This window comes from Theropithecus gelada, chromosome 8 (genome assembly GCF_003255815.1).
Source record: "Theropithecus gelada isolate Dixy chromosome 8, Tgel_1.0, whole genome shotgun sequence".
Taxonomy (NCBI): Eukaryota; Metazoa; Chordata; class Mammalia; order Primates; family Cercopithecidae; genus Theropithecus; species Theropithecus gelada.
Window position 1 is genome coordinate 109,882,309 of NC_037676.1, and position 19,199 is coordinate 109,901,507.

The following is a 19,199-nucleotide window of genomic DNA, read 5'->3' on the forward strand; positions in this document are numbered from 1 at the left end:
ATTATTCAAAGAATATTTCTCTGCAGTTCAGTGAATGTGCCTAAAAATGACCAATATATAAGCATATCTAGATTACCATCTCTCTGTTTCTCCACTGTAAGTTCTGTGAGTCATAAATAGCACGGCAATATTTGAGCTGCTGCTGGAACTCCTCCTATGTATGGGACAGCGTCCCATTTTCAAACAACCCTCATGAGCAAAGTGTAGTAAATATAATCTTCCTGTTACTGAAGAGCTTTGGGAAGACATGACGCTTCTTTAAAGAATCAATGACATCTCTGTTAGATAAATTGTCTTCTCTTAGCTGGAGTAAATATATTGCTTCAAAGAGGAATAATGAACTTATATCAAAACAGCTGCCTAAACCCTGGGGAAGTATCCAAATAGAGGAAAGAGAGAAAATAGCAATTTTCAAGGGGCCTCCAGATCCCACCACGGGTAAGTAGGAAGAGCACAGTGATTGTTTGAGGATGTGACTCAGTCTCATCTGAGCCAAGCAGGTTTACTTATCCAGGATCTTCCTCTATTGGCTGCAGGAAGAGAAAGAACCTGCACCTGCCTAGGTGAAATGAAAGGTGAGGAAGTTGTCTTGGCTGCATTCTTGAGCGTGTTATTGCACTAAAGGCATGGAGGCAGTACTGTGGTCAAGAGCTCTTATCTTCAGGCAAAAGCAAGAGAGCCATAAGTAGAAATAAGGAGAAGGAAGCTTTCCAGCTCTGCAAGAGAATTCTCTTTAATAACTATATGGTTTAAGAAGCTGTTTGGATTGTGTCATGTGTTCTCTTTGGACACAAGTTGGAAACCAAGATTAATTAGGATCATCTGGTAGTAAAAAGCAAAGAAGACCCTAGAGAAGATGAAGCAGCACCACAGAAAAATAGATTTCTTATTTTGTATTCCAACTAAATTCCCAGGCTTAATTGGCCTGGGGAAGTATCCATGACATAAGTGACTCTGAATTCTCCAAATCAATGTTTTCTTATAGTTAAAACAATTAGTGAGGACAGAAAACATTAAAACAGATCATATTTCTTTTTCTGGGGAAAACCTGAGATTTGTTTGCTTTTGAATCATGAAAAAGATCAGGATTTTTTTTCTACTTCTAGTAAGTCATTAATGCCTGTCATCTGAGATGTCTCTTTTGCCAAAGACTGTTTATAAATGGGCAATTAGAACTTACTGAAGCATTTTAGATGAAGGTTGTTTAATTGATGAATGAACTAACACTATATATCAAGTTGTGATTTTTTTCTTCCTTAGCAAAAGCATAATGTGGCATTAGGAGACATAGTGCAGAGCTTCTTTATATTTGTATGAATGTCAGGGCCTGGACTGAGACTGTGTACCATGGAAACAAAGTGGAGAATATTTTGGTAGATACAAATAAAAGCCATTTTATACTCATGGCAACAATTTACCTATTTTTGGTGTGTGTGTGTGTGTGTGTGTGTGTGTGTGTGTGTGTGTTAATCAAGCAGAATAATTGATGATATTTATTTTAGAAAAGAGTTGACCCTAATCTAATTCCTAAAAGCAGTTATCATAAACATGAAAATCACATTTCTTTATTGAATAAGATTCAGGAACTCAGCAGAAAACAATCTCTGGGCCAGGTGTGCTGGCTCATGCCTGTAATCCCAGCACTTTGGGAAGCTGAGGAGGGCAGACAACCTGAGATTGGGAGTTCAAGACAGGCCTGACCAGCATGGAGAAACCCCGTGTCTACTAAAAATACAAAATTAGCTGGGCGTGGTGGCGCATACCTATAATTCCAACTACTCGGGAGGCTGAGGCAGGAGAATCTCTTGAACCCTGGAGGGGGAGGTTGTGGTGAGCTGAGATTGCACCATTGCACTCCAGCCTGGGCAACAAGACAAAATGCCATCTCAAAAAAAAATAAAATAAAATAAAAAATAAAAAGAAGAAGAAGAAAAGAAAAGATAAAAGAAAACAATCTCTGCAATCTCTGTATGGGTTCAGTCATTGTGAAAGAAAATTGGAAGAAAAAATGTAGCTAAAAAAACTGCTTTTTAGGTCAAAATGATCAGGTTTTCTCTCTCTGCCTATAAAACATGTAATACGGATTGTAATTGTGATATAAAGATTGCAATTTAACTTCTCTTCCACACTCCCATTCTTCAATTTGATACACATTGATATATCACAGTAATAATTTATATTTTTTTCATTTTATCCTCAGGGAGTAGAAATAATCCATGTTTATCCTTGCATGATAGTTATTACCAAACTCTTGAAACTTACAGATCATATCTACATAAAGGAAAATTCCTAGTAACCCTCAATCAAAACATGGATTTTTTTCCTGTTTTTGTCAAAGCACTTTATAGGATTATAATTTTCCCTATAGAATATCAATGTTGGAACATGACTAAGATAAAGCTGAAGTTAGATAGCACAACCAACACAGAAACAATGTCTTAATAGGCAAGCCTCCTTTCTCCAGAATGGAACCAGCTTGCAAACCATTGATATCAACCACTTCAGCAGAGCGAACTGCATGGAAGCTTCAAACGTTGAAACTGGCAGGTTTTAAACCTTTATATCTTCTTGTATCCTTTTTAAGACTCCTGTGAAACTGAAATGCTTTCTTCACATGCAGAGAGAAGAGAAACATGCTTTCCCTTAAAAGTTATCAATGAATATAAAAGTAAGTGAGAGGTCTCCTCCAACGCCAAGAGAAACCCTTGAAAGTAGAGGAATGTTTTGTTAAGATTAGCTCTTTCCCTCCTGGCGAGAGAAGCAAGGGCAAATTCCTTTATCTCTCTTCTTTGCCATATCCTTTAAGTCAGGCATAAAATCACATTAAAGTCAGTCTCACTCTATAGTGTTGAGTACTCAGCCCAGAGCTGAGGGAAAAGGAGAATGAACCAGGACCCTGCCTCCAAGGAATGTAGCACAGTGGGACACAAGAGCATGTGACCACCTAATGTGACAGGAACTCATCCTTCCCTGATTCCAAGAGGAGAGGCACCCCATGAGCTCCTGGATACTCTCACTGAGGGGAAGGAGGGATATTTATTCCAAGCTCCTCCTGTTTCCACGAGGAAGGACACCACCTAGACTAACATTTCTCCACTTCCTACTCACTCTTTTCACTGAGGGAAGGAAAAACAAAAAACTTACCTGGAGAGTTACAAAAATGGATCCAGATCTGCGCATACTCCCTCCAACCTGCTTCTTCTGGGACTTGCTAGGTGCCTGAGAGAGTGTTTTCTGTACTGCTCCCATCTGTGTTGTCAGAAATCTGCTTCTGTAGGGGAAACTTGTGATGGTCCATCTTGCCAGTACTGAGGATGGGGGTAAGTTTAATTGTAGAATAAAGGATTAACAACCTGTTCCCCTGCAGACTTAAAGGAATATTCTAGAATCAACTTTAGCAGTTTACCAAAACAAGGGATACTTTGAGCTGTATCTTTCTGACTCCGCACTTAACTGCAAATGTGTTCTATGCTTGATCAGGAGAGAGGCAGTTTACTTAGTGACCCTCCTAAAACCCTAATACCTTCCAGCTGTGTGAATAAATTAATGCTCATCAATGAATGGCTGGATTTCAAAGATATTTTCTTCTGTTACTATCAAAGTTCTTTCTTTACTAAGCAATTGAAAACAAGAAAACAATGAGAGAAATGGAGGGAAATATGATATCAATGAAAGGTGAAAAAGATGATGAATGTGACCGTATCTACAGCTTCAGAAGCCACCTCAGTGTTTAGGGCCCCATGAGTGTAAAGCCCTCTCCATCCGTCCATCAGAAGGGCATAATTGGCATGGTAAGCTAAAAGGAAATTCTAGTGACAATCCAGTGACAGCTTGGAGAAGTTTGTACCACTTCATAGATATGAGGATGGACTATCATTTTTTGGTGGGAAGGGGTTCATGGGATGCAAGAAGAAATATTAAACATCCCACCTGCATTATTTCATTTAATCCTCGCAACCAGGTAAAAGAGGCACTATAATTTTCTCCTTTTACAAATGATTAGACACATAAAGCTGCTTGCCCAAGACCCCAAAGACTGGGAATAACTGATCCAGGGTTCAATTTCAAATCTGTTAGCCTCAAAGTCCTTGCTGTAACCACTCTGTAGATCCACCTTATTCATCATGCTACTGCCCATGTCAACTGCCTTGAAACCAATCCGTAAATGCTTGTTAAATAGAATTAACAGTGGGATTAAAAATACAAATGTGTACACGAGGAAGCACTAAAAACCACACTCTCTTCACATTGTATTCATGTTAATGGACTTTGCAATTTACAAGTCACCTAAAACTAGAATAAGCTAAACGGCAGAGAATGAGAATATTCATGAGATTTAAAAAGTGAAAAGACTGACTCATCCCCCACCTGAAAAAAATAATCAAGAATCCTTGTCATGAGGCATTTTTAGCAAAGTGGGCACTACAGACATGATGAGAGCCTACAGACATTTGTCAAGTATAAATACAAATGGTGAAAGGATGAATTTAATTATGTGAATCAATCTGAGAAAATGCAAAGTTAGATATAATTTAATGGAAAGCATTTTCACCATGAAAACTCTTATAATCTCAAGTGAAACAGAAGATCTGCTACTTTGGATGTTTAAAAATAGATTGCATTTACCCAAGAGCAAAGAAAGAATATGTCCATACAAAGACTGGTACATGAATATTTATAGCAGATTTATTTGTAATAGTCCAAAACTGGAAACAGTCTAGATGTCCATCAACAGCTAAATGAATAAACAAATTGTGGTACATATATACAATGGAATACTATTTATCAATAAAAAGGTATAAGCTATTACTATGTTTAATAACATGGATGAATCTCAAAATAATTATGCTGAGTGAAAGAAACAAGACCAAAAAAAGTACATATCCTCTGATTTCATTTAGATTAAAGCCTACAAAGTGATCAGTGGTGTAGGTAGAGAGGGGAGGAGATAGGAGAGAATAAGCACCAATGAACATAAGAAAACTTTTGAGGCTAATGTATATGTTCATGAGGTGATTGTGGTGACTATTACATGGGAATAGACATACCTCAAAACAGCAAGTTATATACTGTAAATTTATTTTGTATCAATTGTATCAGTAAATCTGTTTTAAAAACAATAATAAGCAAACATTTAAAAAGTAGGTTGTGGGACATACTAGAAGGTAAGGATGTAAGGCATTGTACCCACAACCAAAAAGTCAGAATGGCTACATCTTATCCATTCTTCCTCCACAACATAGCCACTTGCTTTTCTCTTGGTTGACTACTTTTCCTATATTCTTGATCCATGCAGTATACTGCTATTTGGAACAAAGAATAAAAACAAAAATCACCCATAATTCCACCACACAGAATTTATTTCCAGGTTTTTTTTGTTTTTGTTTTTGTTTTTTTTTAGACAGAGTCTCGCTCTATCACCCAGGCTGGAGTGCATTGGTGCAATCTGGGCTCACTGCAAGCTCAACCTCCCGGTTTCATGCCATTCTCCTGCCTCAGCCTCCTGAGTAGCTGGGATTACAGGTGCCTGCCACCACGCCCGGCTAATTTTTTTGTATTTTTTAGTAGAGACGGAGTTTTACCGTGTTAGCCAGGATGGTCTCGATTTCCTGATCTCGTGATCCGCCCACCTTGGCCTCCCAAAGTGCTGGGATTACAGGTGTGAGCCACCGCACCCAGCCTTATTTCCAGTTTTTAAATATCAGATCATACTATCTCATACTATCTGCTTTTGAATTTAGTTATAGTATTAGCCTTATACAATTTGTATTCTGTTTTATTGAAGTTTCTAGTCTTTCAACTTTTCTAATACACAGAAAATTGTAAAAAGTGAGAGACTTAGGTAATCATCCCTTGACTTTAGGATTTTGCTTCATATTTCTTTAAAAAAACAAACATTATAAAGTTCCACATTCCATTCCTTCCCTTTCTCTCCAGAAGTAAGCAAAGCCCTAAAATTCTTATATGTCATTATTATATAAGGTTTTATACTTTATTTTACATGTATATGCATACAACAAATATGTACCATTGCTTTGTGTTTTTAAAAGTTCCATAAATGATACCATGAGGAACATGATATAGCTTGCTTTTCCTCTTCACTATGTCTTTGAGCTTTATCCATGTTGACACATATCAATGCAATTCATTTCTTTTCTCCATGTCCTATTGCATTAATAAATTCAATTTAGCATTCTTGTTTCACTTAAAATTATGTCACAATTGTTCTCCAAGCCCTGTGGTTTTCTGGGTTTGGAAGTTTCTTTGCCCATCTCTTCCTGCCTGGCTCTGTCTCCTCCCTCAGGTCACAGTTCAGGGAAGCTTCCCAGACAAACCTACCTGAAGTATCTCTCATCTTCGCCACCACCCAACAAATAATAACTCTTTTTGACATCATCCTGCTAATTTCTTTTATAGCACTTGCTGTTTATTTTGTCTGTTTTTTTATTGCATGGTTCTCCTGGTGGACTGTAAATTCTCCCAGGTCAGAGACTTTGCCTTTCTGGTTCACCTTTGTATTTTAAAGAGGTGTGTCACATTAGTAAAGTGCATGTCACATTATAGGTACTCTACTAATATAGAGAGAAATAATGAATAAATGGATCAACAGATGGATGATGAGTGAAAGGTCACTTGTTGCTTTAATTCTGTGAGGCTCTGTTCTATTGTCACCAAAGCAAAAGAGTTTAAAAAAAAAAAAAAAAAAGAGATCTTAAATTTTATATCTTATTCCTTAGCCACACGTGGGCCAATCTACTCTGGATGGCCAATAGCTAAGTCTTCTATAAAAATAATAAACTTTCTAAATGTTCTAGTTTTCGAGTTTGAAAGCTACAGTTCAGCTCCCTAAATTTCTTTTTACGAATTATCAACTAAAACAGAAACTAAAATTCTGGCTATTCAGGCAGATAAACAGAACATAGTGTTTATTTTATTACCCAGGGAAGTATTAAATGAGACCACAAGTATTTCATTGTGGGGTTCATGAATTTTTTATAATTTATGCAGGACATAGATAATTTGTTTTTAACATCTAAATGAATAGTTTCTAAAGTTTGGGAAATCTGAGAAGATATTTATTCCTACAGGTGTGAATAATACTCTTTTAATTTTTTAGAGACTACTTCTCAATACCATAATGAAAAATTGAAATTTCTAGACAGTAATTTAACTTTCTGTAATATCTAGCGATAAGAAACACACATATACACAAACATATATGCTTCTAAAATAGTATAAACGTTGATATAGTAGTTTTATAAAATTGGCCTAGAATAATTTTAAAATATATGTAATTTTCTTGAATTAAAGTAGGTACTTTTATTCTGTAGATAGCACATATATTTAAAAGTATCCTTTGTATTTGCGGGTCCTTTAAAGTAGTACTCTTTATTTTGCAGATGTTTTAATAAAATGCCTAATACTAATAGCTACCATTTATTTGCATGTACCATTTGGAAGGCACAGTACTAAGAATTACTATGTGTAATCTCATTGAGGCATCACAGTAACCTTATAAGGTAAATATTATTTTTTCCATTTTACATGCAGGACAAAACACTCAAGAGAGGTTATTTAACTCATCCAAGTAACTGGTAAACTAAGGCATAACTCTAAGCCTATATGCTTAACCACTACATGGTATTGTGAGTGAGGTACAGTATAAATGAGAAAATAGAAACACTCTTCTTCCTATAACCCCAAAATCATAATTGTCAATATTTTAGTTTATCTTTCTCTTCAGTTTTTAGAACTTGGGATTGTATTATATACGTTCTCTATTCACCTTTCACTTAAGTTTATATTATAAATATTGCCCATCTCACTAAATATTTTACTTTAAAAATGACTTCAACAGTTGAATATTCCTTGGTATTTATATCCAATGATTTAACCATTCCCCTTCCCAAAACTGTTTATACTCTGCAATTCCTAACCACTCACACACCCACTGATTAACTCAAGTGTGCTTGTTTTAAATAATTCTGTCTTCTAAGTCATACATTTTAATTAAGAAAATAAAATGTTGGAAAGCCCCAAGACTAATTACCCAGAAAGTATTAATTAGCTGACAGAAAGAAAAATGATTTTATCAATGCTTTTAAAAGCTGACTGCTCTTCTCCAATATTAAAATGTTTCAAATAGATCTCAACATGATAGGATGAATACGTTAGTTAATGATCTTAAAGATTCTCTCCAGAAATAGACGTTGGTACATATTTCATAAGGGTGAGGCTAATAATATAGAAATGTATTTTGCTGATGACTTTAGGTGCCTGAAAAGCATTAGTAGCATAGAATCAAGAGCAACCAACCCACAAAATACATGACCTAAAACTATAGGTTGGTCATATGCATCACAGAAGATCATTGCCCCGATGGATCAGGCTGTCTCCCTATCCTAAGATTGCCTGTACTATAAATTTGATACATGCTAATAATGCATCAAGTCCAGATTTACAAAGCCATTCAGCAAAAAGATAAGGTATTGGTATCATGTTCATTTAAAGAAAAGGCACTTATAAAATTATTCTGAAACATTTTACTCATGTGTTGAATGACACTACATAAGTGAGATGTTTTACATTGACATAACTCAAGTCCCCAGATTAAATTAAAAATACCCAGCTATATGTTTTTCAAGTCAAAGATTTTGAAATGGTACCAGCATAAGAGGTACAAATTAAAATTCTTAGGGATAAATTCATTAGGAACAATTACTAATCAGCATATCTTATCATCAAATCTGTAAAAATGGTTTTCAATTTAATTAGGTACTTGCACATTTGCTTTAACATCAAAGAACTCATCTGCGTGCATAACACAGATTTCTTTATTTCTCTGCTAGACGCTTTTGTGTTGTGATTACGTGATGTGACGAAAATGTAAGAAATTAGTCTGGGAATTTTTATATCCTATCTTTTGAAGCTATTCATACTCAAAAACAAGTGTTTATGATTGTTATAAAGATTATTTGGATTTAATTATTGTCTGATCTTACAAAATAATGTCTTTACAGCCTGCTAAATGTGTAGAGCTTTTATTGTCTTAATTTTTCATTAAAATAGAAGTTTATTACTATTTTACATATAAATGATTTTTATACCCATTCTTGTGCTGGTACAAAAGAGCTTTAAAAAGTAAATACCACTATTTAGATAAATAAATATAAATCTAGCCAGGCATTGTGGCTCACACCTGTAATCTCAGCATTTTGGGAGGCTGAGGCTGGCGGATCACTTGACATCAGGAGTTCAAGACCAGTCTGTCCAACATGGAAAAACCCCATCTCTACTAAAAATACAAAAATTAGCCAGGCATGGCAGCATGAGCCTGTAATCCCAGGTACTCAGGAGGGTGAGGCACAAGAGTCACTTGAACCCAGGAGGTGGAGGTTGCAGTGAGCCAAGATTGTGCCACTGCACTCCAACCTGGGCAACAGAGAGAGACTCTGTCTAAAAAAATAAGTAAGTAAGTAAGTAAATAAATAAATAAATAAATAAATAAATAAAAATCTATTTGATATTATCTTTCTCTTACACTTATTTTTGAAAGTGGTAATAAGTATATAAATATCTTTTGTTTCTAGGATCTACTTTACATTGTAAGAAAAGTCAGAAACATGTGATTAACCTATTCAGTAAAATAACAACATGCTGCACTTACTCTATGTATAGAGTCAAATGAACTACAACTGCTTCTGAAAGAAGCAGAAATTCAGTCAAAAAGCTAACTTCCGGCCTGGCACAGTGGCTCACACCCGTAATCCCAGAACTTTGGGAGGCTGAGGCGGGCGGATCAAGAGGTCAGGAAATCGAGACCATCCTGGCTAACATGGTGAAACCCTGTCTCTACTAAAATTACAAAAAATTAGACGGGCCTGGTGGCAGGCGCCTGTAGTCCCAGCTACTAAGAGGCTGAGGCAGGAGAATGGCGTGAACCTGGGAGGTGGAGCTTGCAGTGAGCTGAGATCGCACCACTGCACTCCAACCTGGGTGGCAGAGTGAGACTCCTCAAAAAAAAAAAAAAAAAAAAAAAAAGGTTAACTTCCTATCATCGATGATTCACTATTGAGCAACCTTTTGATTGGTGTTATTTTCATATCACCAACAGAGGAAGTACTCTCATCTTGACTATACAAATTGGAGCTGACTTTTTAAAATGTAACTTGCAGGTACCCAACTCAAGCCTTCAGTCATTAAAATGAAGAATCAGTATATTACCAAGATTTTATAATTACTGAAACAATTTTTTTTTGTTTTATTCAACATGGTATCCAACTTCTCGTTTATCCCATTTGCCTTAGATTCAAAGTATTCTTGCTTAATCTAGAACATGCTTACTGTGCTTGCTTAATCTTCAGATATGAAAACTCATTTGGCTTTATAATACCTTTCATTTTAAGAGTGGATTTCTGCTTAGTGCCGAGTAAAATTTGCTAGACCACTTGGGGTGATCCAGTGACAGTTTTCATTTGGTTATAACAATCTAATTTTGTTACTTAACTATATTGTGTAAACCTGAAATAAACAGGGAGGGGGAAATTTTTACTTTGTTAAAATGCTACCTTAGTATGTATCCCAAGTCCTTAGGAAAGCTTTTCCTTTTGGAGTGATCAACAGCAATTCAAAAGATGTTCACCATTATGATAGGAGACTGCTGGTTTCTGTGTGGAGGTCATTTCAATGGCAAAATTTGAATCAGAGAAAGGAAACTTTAATCAAAGATAAGCATCTTTGTAATTGTTTACAGAAAACTCCCTTAAAGTAATTAAGGAAAAAGGGCTGGCAGTATAGCCTTTGGAAATGGCCATGACTAATAATTTCTATGCCAGAATCTTTATTTCTCCCTCCTTTTTACGAGAGAGAGAGAGAGAGAGAGGAGAGACATAGAGAGAGACAGAAAACTCAGTAAGTGTTGAATTTTGGATTGTTGAATTTAGAGTTTGGGGACAAGTTTTCCCATCATATTTGTCTTCTTTGTTTCTCCTGAGTTTAAACAGGTGTGCCCTAGGAATCTAGGTACCTCCTTATCTGAAAATGCCTGAAATCATGTAAGAAATAGGTCTTGAGTTCAGTTGTATGCATAACAAGTTAAGACAATGTTAATACTCAGTTTCAGTAAATGCATAGGTTGGAAATGCACACTTGTTACACAGTTGGGTGCTTTCTTTACCACTGACCTAAATCCAGATGCTCCTTGAATAGGGAAATACGATTCCTTTCCCAACTCGATTTATCCTTGTCAATTAAATAAAACAAACGAAGTGTCAAAAGGTCTCAACAAAGAAGCATTGGGTAAGGCACAAATTGTTGTTTTGTTTAAGAGCAAGGGTCATTTTAATTGCACAACTGAAACATGCTAGAAAGCTATAAAATCATAATACTTTTCTAGACAAGAGGAGGTATTTTTGCATCCCAGCAATGGATTAATCTAACAAATTTCTAGTTTGTTTCAAGTAACAGCACTTCTTTTTATAGCATCTGTCCAGTGCTATGAACACTGAATGTCCAAAAAGTATATGTTTAATCTCTATTTTCATTTGTTATCATTTGAAATTAGATTTACTCTATGGTAGAAACATATCTGTTCTTGAAGTATGCCCTTGGGAAATTTAGTTGCATGCCAGGGATTAGCTTTCAGGACTAGCAGGATCAGAGTGTCAGCTACTCCATAAAGACACTGTGACAAATGACACTTCAGTATCTTAAGGTCAGAAGTAGAGTCACTGAGGTCGAAACAAGTGCCCTTGATGCCTCTGTAAGGATGACGGAGGTGGCTGGAAAAGTAGAGGAGGCTCTCCTTCATGCTGTGTTGCCCCAAATTCTAGAAATTTAGAAATAATAAGCTTGACTGATGACACTTATATCAAGGAATTTCATTCCATGAGTGTTTGTCTGTTTTATTCAAAGCTGTATCCTCTGAGCCTAGGATAGTACCTACCTCAAAGTAGGTGTCTAATAAATATTGAAAGAATCTTTCCAAAAGCTGATGTTCCAGTATAAAAGCTGACCCTTCCTTATCTGCACAAGGAGATAAGATCCACTACCTAATGAGAGTATTCTGTTATCCATTTTAAAGCTATCATCTAAATTAATCTTATTAAAAGCCCTTAGAAAAAAAATTTATTATCCTAATTTAAGAAGAAAATAACAACAACAATTTTTTTTAGGGAGAATGCTAGGAAACTTGCCCAAGATTCCTGCACTAAGGGGCAGTCAAAATGGTAAGCGATAAAGAGGCTAGAAGAAAAGATTCATGTCCTGCTCTCAGCTTTGCTGTTTTCTTCATAGTGCATTTCTCATCTATAAATTGAGGCCAATAATTCAGGATCTAGAATGTAACATATCTAAAGTCAACTCAAGCAATCAAGATCTGCACAAATGCAGAGCTCTCCCCTCATCAATATTATCAGCAAAAATACGCTAGATGAATAAAATATTCATGTTTAAAGAAACACAAGGTTGATTGTAATTTTTCTTTTATGACGAGAATTTAAAAAATTTTATTGTTTAATAACTAATCAATTCACTTGATTCACAGTTCACAAAGTATACAATAAAATGCCACTGCCCCCCAATCACCCAGTTCTTTTCCCCACAGAAAATATATCCTTCTGAAACCAGAGAGATCCCTGATTCCCCACACAGGACGTGCAATAGAGGTGTTGTTCGCCTGCTTAGTCACCCACAGCTCAGATCCCTAGAGGGGAGCATGCTCCTAGGGGAAGCATGCATTTGGGCAGGTGCAGAGCACTCTTGGGCTCCAGCCTAGCATCTAGGGGAGGGTGACTACAACTCCCCAAGCCCAAGTGGGTGTGTGTTACAAAGCTCTTTTAGATTTGCCATTTGCAAATGGCTTGTGTGTTAATCAGCTCAAGGGACCCTCTGCCTTACCACAAGGGCAGAGGGCCAATGTGACAGGCTTCTGTATCCCAAGCTCTTGCCCAGTGTCCTGAAAGAATCAGATCACACATGGGATCGAAGTTCTATTGAGGGAGGAGGTGACCCTCAGCAAGATGGATGGAAAGCTGGAAGGGGAGATGGAGTGGGAAGGTAGTTTTCCCCCAGAGTTGGGCCACCCGGTAACCAGACTATTCTCCAATCACCCCTCAGTCCAACTCCCCTTGGCATGCAGATGTCTGTCCTCTTTTCTCTTTCTCTGCTGCACTGTTCTGCCGTCAGTGATCTGCTGATACGCTGATTTCCATGTTCAGCCACTTGTGTCTGTGCCTGCTAAGGTCTTGGGTTTATATGGGCACATGATAGGAAGCATGGCAGGCCAGAGTGGTCTTGGAAAATGCGACATTCAGGCTTGAAAACAGGAGTGCCTGTTCTCACATAGTTCCATGGGCAGAGGCCCAAGGGTGGAACCCTCGCCAGGAGCCCCCGCCTCTCTACCCAGCACTCCCCTGCCACCCTACCATATCACTTCTAGAGATTTTATATGTAAGTTAATATATTGCTGCATTCTCTTTGTTAATATTTTGCATCAGTATTCATAATACAGTTTAATTTGTAGTCTCCTACTTATGCAATTTTGTTCTTTATTAGGATTAATAAGATGCCTGTCATAAAAAAGATTTGGAAGATTCATTTTTTTATTTTATATACTCTAGAACTTTTAAAATAGTACTGGATTTATTTATTCATTGAAAGTTAGGTCAATTTATCCTGTGAAAATGTCTAGGCTTAGTATTTTACTGGTTGGGAGCTCTGTGATAAATTTCTAAATGTATGGTAATGGAATATTTTAGAGTTTTTATTTTCTCTCTTTTAAAGTCAGTTTGGTAAATTATGTTTATTTAGAAGAAATTTTGAATACATTTGTATAAATTTGAAATGATTATCTTTATATCATTTTAATTTTCCCTATAGATAATTTCCCCTTATCACTGCTTATAATGTATATTTGCATCGATTTGACATTTTAACTCAATAAGCAGATTTTGTGTATACTTATTAATATTATTTTTCTTCTTTTTAAGCAATTTCTGCCTCTATAATGAATTCACTCTAATTTTCTTAAGTTTATTATTATTTTTATAATATCTTGGGTTGGATGCTCATTTCATTTATATTCTTACTTGCTGCCTATTAACATATTTAAAGCCATGACTCTTCACCTAAGCATAAAACTCATATAAAGTATGAGCTTTAGCTTATTTAATAGGTCTAATATGTAATATTGTCAATATCATTATTTTTTGGTATTCCAAAATTTCTGTTTGGAAATTCTCTTGACCCAAGGGTTATTAAGATAAAATATTTGTATTTTCTTTCTTAGTTGCTTTTTCCTTTTCTAGATTTTCTACATTTGTTATAATTTTTAGTTTTATTACCTTGGGATCACAGAGATTGTATGTGCTATTTTCATTTTTTAGAATTTATTTATGCTTTCCTGATATATGGTTAATTTTTGTTAGTATTACAGGAGTATTTGGAAATACGAAATTTCTATTGCTAGTAATTGTGTATGTGTGTGTGACTGTCATAACTTAGATGTCCTAAATGATTTTCTTTTCTTACTTCCAGGCAGTTGTCATGAATTATGAAATGTTGATTAAAATCTCCCACTACAAATCTCTTTTAATTTTGCTATATTTCATAATGTAAGAAAATATATCTATCTTTTGGACTTTATGCTTTTTTTTTTACTTTGTGACTCTTAACGTTGTGTATTTTTTTCTTTTTTATTATGCTTTAAGTTCTAGGGTACATGTGCACAGCGTGCAGATTTGTTACATATGTATACATGTGCCATGTTGCTGTGCTGCATCCACACCCATTAACTGATCATTTACATTAGGTATATCTCCTAATGCTATCCCTCCCTCCTCCCCTCCCTCCACAACATGCCCCGGTGTGTGATGTTCCCCTTCCTGTGTCCAAGTGTTCTCTTTGTTCAATTCCCACCTATGAGTGAGAACGTGCGGTGTTTGGTTTTCTGTTCTTGCGATAGTTTGCTGAGAATGATGGTTTCCAGCTGCATCCATGTCCCTACAAAGGACATGAACACATCCTTTTTTATGGCTGCATAGTATTCCATGGTGTATATATGCCACATTTTCTTAATCCAGTCTGTCATTGATGGACATTTGGGTTGGTTCTAAGTCTTTGCTATTATGAATAGTGCCTCAATAAACATATGTGTTCATATGTCTTTATAGCAGCATGATTTATAATCCTTTGGTATATATCCAGTAATGGGATGGCTGGGTCAAATGGTATTTCTAGTTCTAGATCCTTGAGGAATTGCCACACTGTATTCCACAATGGTTGAACTAGTTTACAGTCCCACCAACAGTGTAAAAGTGTTCCTATTTCTCCACATCCTCTCCAGCACCTGTTGTTTCCTGACTTTTTAATGATTGCCATTCTAACTGGTGTGAGATGGTATCTCATTATGGTTTTGATTTTCATTTCTCTGATGGCTAGTGATAATGAGCATTTTTTCAAGTGTCTATTGGCTGCATAAATGTCTTCTTTTGAGAAGTGTCTGTTCATATCCTTTGCCCACATTTTGATGGGGTTGTTTGTTTTTTTTTCTTGTAAATTTGTTTGAGTTCTTTGTAGGTTCTGGATATTAGCCCTTTGTCAGATGAGTAGATTGCAAAAATTTTCTTCCATTCTGTAGGTTGCCTGTTCACTCTGATGGTAGTTTCTTTTGCTGTGCAGAAGCTCTTTAGTTTAATTAGATCCCATTTGTCAATTTTGGTTTTTGTTGTCATTGCTTTTGGTGTTTTAGACATGAAGTCCTTGCCCATGACTATGTCCTGAATAGTATTGCCTAGGTTTTCTTCTGGGGTTTTTATGGTTTTAGGTCTGACATTTAAGTTTCTAATCCATCTTGAATTAATTTTTGTATAAGGTGTAAGGAAGGGATCCAGTTTTAGCTTTCTACTTATGGCTAGCCAGTTTTCCCAGCACCATTTACTAAATAGGGAATTCTTTCCCCATTTCTTGTTTTTGTTAGGTTTGTCAAAGATCAGATGGTTGTAGATGTGTGGTATTATTTCTGAGGGCTCTGTTCTGTTCCATTGGTCTATATCTCTGTTTTGGTACCAATACCATGCTGTTTGGTTACTGTAGCTTTGTAGTATAGTTTGAAGTCAGGTAGCGTGATGCTTCCCCCTTGTACTTCCCGGGTAAGGTGATGCCTCTCCCTGCTTCGGCTCTCACTCGTTGGGCTGTACCCACTGTCCTGCACCCACTGTCTGACATGCCCCAGTGAGATGAACCCTGTACCTCAGTTGGAAATGCAGAAATCACCCATCTTCTGTGTCGCTTATGCTGGGAGCTGGAGGCTGGAGCTATTCCTATTCGGCCATCTTGGCATGGATCTCTAATGTGTTATTTGACGCCTAGGTAGTTATAACTACTATGAACTATACATTTTACAATTAAAATATTCACTTCTTTGTTTAATGCTTCAGGGCCTGAGTTCAATTTAGCAAGAGAGTAAGATTACAATTTCTGCTTTCTTGTATTTTCACTGGCCTGATGTATATTTATCCATTCTTTTATATTTAGCCTTCATGACTCATTTGTTTTAGGTGCAGTTCTTATACACAATGTTAATTTGGGTTTTAATGTGATCTGGTCTAAAACCCTTTTTCTTCTAATAAGTAAATTTAGCCTTCTATTGATATGACAATATTATTATGTATAGTCTGTTGTTATTTATTCATTTATTTACCTTGTTTCTATTAATTTCTAACAGTACACAGTTCCCTTTCTTCTTCTTTCCTATTCTCTCCTCCATCATTTAAGTCAATTATATTTTCTTTTAGTATTTAAATTTGTGGTTTGAAGTATATTTGATGCTTCATTAATTGATTTATCACCCTGATACCCCACCACAATTATTTTAAATGAGGAGGAATAATTTACTCAACCTCTTTTTGCCTTCTCCTAATTTTTGTTGCCATAGTTTTTTCTATTCTGTCAGTATATGTAACACTAACTGTCCTATCATCCTAATCCCCACTCTTATTTTAGTGTTTCAAATAGATCTACAGTTAAAGATTCGGTACTAATCAATGGTAATTTGTATCCATTTTTCATTTCGCATTTGTCTGCTTCAAGTTCTTTTTTATTTCTTCATTTTTTTCTTTTTTTGAGATGGAGTCTGGCTCTGTCACCCAGTCTGGAGTGCAGTGGCACGATCTTGGCTCACTGCAACCTCCGCCTCCCAGTTTCAAGCAATTCATCTGCCTCAGCCTCCCGAACAGCTGGGACTACAGTTGCACACCACCATGCCCAGCTAATTTTTGTATTTTTAGTAGAGACGGGGTGTCACCATATTGACCAGGCTGGTATCGAATTCCTGACCTCATGATCTGCCTGCCTCAGCCTCCCAAAGTGCTAGGAATACAGGCGAGAGCCATTGTGCCCAGCCTTCTTTAAGTTCTTTAGGAGAATCTTCAAAAAGTCTTCATGTAAACAACATTCTCTAAGAATTTGATGTTTAACGTGCCAGAATAGACAGCATTTACTCTGAGTAGGTATTAAATCCTTGGCTATAGTTTTTTCATTGACTCTTTTTGAAGAGGTTGCTTCGAGTACTGACTTTTGCTGTAAAGTCTAAGGACAGCCTGATATTTTCCTCCTTGAGAGGGGATTATGTGTTTTTGTGTGGTTTGTTTATTTGTTGTTAGATTTTTCTTTTTTGTTGTTGTTTTTTTGAGATGGAGTCTCGCTCTGTCTTCCCGACTGGAGTGCAGTGGTGTGATCTCGGCTCACTGTAACCTCTGTCTCCCGGGTTCAAGCAATTCTCCTGCCTCAGCCTCCTGAGTAGCTGGGATTACAGGCATGAGCCACCACGCCTGGCCTATGTTTTGTGTTTTTCTTCAAAGGTTTCTTTATTTCTCTTTGACATTTGTTATGCTTGCTCGTTTATGACTCTACAATATCTTTCCTGGCCTATTTTTTCCTGGAATATGGTGTGTTCTTATGTAGATTCAAAGTTGTTTGATTTTGATTTCTTTTAAAATTTCCTGATACATATTTACATATTTACAGGGTACATGTGAGTTTTTGTTACATGCACATAATGTATAATGATCAAGTCAGGGTATTTGGGGTATCCATGACCTTGAGTGTTATTTTAATGTCTTAGTGTCATTTCAATTCCTCTCTTCTAGTTACTTTGAAATATTCAAAATAGTGTTGCTAAGTAGAGTCACCCTAGTGTACTATCAAACAGAACTTACTTATTCTGTCTAACTGTATGTGTGTGGCTGTTTACCAATCCTCCTTCATCTCCCCCACTCCCAACTACCATTCCCAGTCTCTGGTATCTATTGTTCTACTCTCTATGTCCACACAATCAAGCTTTTTAGCTCTCACATATGAATGAGAATATTTAATATTTGTCTTTCTGTGCCTGGCTGATTTAACTTAGTATAATGGTCTCCCATTCAATCCATGTTGCTGCAAATGGCATGATTTCATTAGAGATATTTATTCAGAGCTATTATTTTTGTTTTCTTCACTAGGGATTGCAATCTGTCTTTGTCCTCTATAGCTATCCTCTGCTTCTGATGTGTCCTTATTTTTTTGCTTTATCATCTTTTTTATTATCATCTTACATTTTGCTGTATTCTTAACAATATATAGTCTCTCTTGCCTAATCTGCCTTTTTTTTTTCTATTGTCACTATCATTTCTCCGATGTTTTAATTTTTTCCTCAGGGTTGTGAGTTTCGCCAGCCCACATTTCATTTCTTGCTGTTGTCTCTCCAACTCTTCTCCGTGCTCTTGCATTTCTGCCCAGTGCTCTTGTTTCATGAAAGCAATTTCTTCATTATAATGAAATAGGAAAGGTTCCCTTGTCCCCCTTGCAGTGTGTGTGATGAGGGTGTGGCTCTCTTTTTCAGTGCCCCACTGCTCAAACCTCTAGGGGAGCATATAGATGGGCAGGCTGTGGGGCTCCGATCCCACAGCAGTGTCTAGGGGTGAATGTTTGCAGCTCCTGAAACCCCAATGGGCATGTGTTACAGTGTGCTCTCTTAGTTTGCCATCTATAGGCTGCTGGTGTCAACCAGCTCAATTAGATCTCCTTCCTTATCACAAGGACAGAGGAATTTCTGTATCCCAGGGTTTCTTGCCTTGGTGTATCAGAAGAATCGTATCACACATGGGCTTGGAGAATGAGTGCAAGGCTTTATTGCATAGAAGTTGCTCTCAGCAGATGGG